Source organism: Octopus bimaculoides, chromosome 22 (assembly GCF_001194135.2).
Source record: "Octopus bimaculoides isolate UCB-OBI-ISO-001 chromosome 22, ASM119413v2, whole genome shotgun sequence".
Classification (NCBI taxonomy): Eukaryota; Metazoa; Mollusca; class Cephalopoda; order Octopoda; family Octopodidae; genus Octopus; species Octopus bimaculoides.
The window spans coordinates 17,480,139-17,480,898 of NC_069002.1; the positions used below are offsets into that span (position 1 = coordinate 17,480,139).

At 37.4% G+C, this 760-nt stretch overlaps 1 protein-coding gene across 1 annotated transcript in view; it reads right to left on the reverse strand.

The window, feature by feature from the left end:
• The window catches only part of LOC106874286 (toll-interacting protein), a 271,164-nt gene that overhangs the window by 11,499 nt on the left and 258,905 nt on the right, over nt 1-760 (reverse strand). The gene's annotated exons all lie outside the window — the stretch shown is intronic.

Consider the following 760-nt stretch of genomic DNA (forward strand, 5'->3'; position numbering starts at 1 on the left):
TCCGCTTCTGACACAGAGAATCGGGAGCCCTTTTGAGCATTCTATTTTCCTTGTTGGAAGGGATCCCAACCCATGAGCAAAGAGGGGTTAGATGATGGCAGTAGTGTTTTCAAAGGGCTGGCATGTGTAACCTGATCACCTCTGCCGATCAAACTCCCAACCTATGCGCTCCTATCACGACACTGATTCTGCTCAAATTTGATGTCGATGTTACTTAGTTTGGTTTGAAATAAAGAACTTGATTAGTTTAATAATCCCAACTTAATCCAGGGCAAAGCCGAGCTATACTGCTAGTGTATAATATGCAAATATATCATCAGCAGAAGCTAGAGAGTAAGTCAAAACATGAGAGTTTCGTGTATTGGCACTTATCAAACATGAATTTGTCCATTGTCACTCTGTAACTTGTGACGAAATAACTTCTAAAATACAAAATTTTGTCAAAAACGTTAAGAGTAAACCCTGTTGTATGTGACACATTGTACCAGTATCGGAAGTTTGAAAGTGTTTAGTTAAAAAAAATTAATTAAATAATCTGTACATCAAATTGAATAGATCCGAAATGGATAAAAAGCAAAGTCAACCTCAGCGGAATTTGAACTCAAAACATAAACACAGGCGAAATACCGCTAAGCATTTCACCCGGCACGCTAACGTTTCTGCCAGCTTGCTGCCTTAGAACATAAACATTCATTTTAGCAATAAATTCTTTATTCTTATTGCTAAGCTTTACTCCCTTACACAAAATTTCATGGTATTT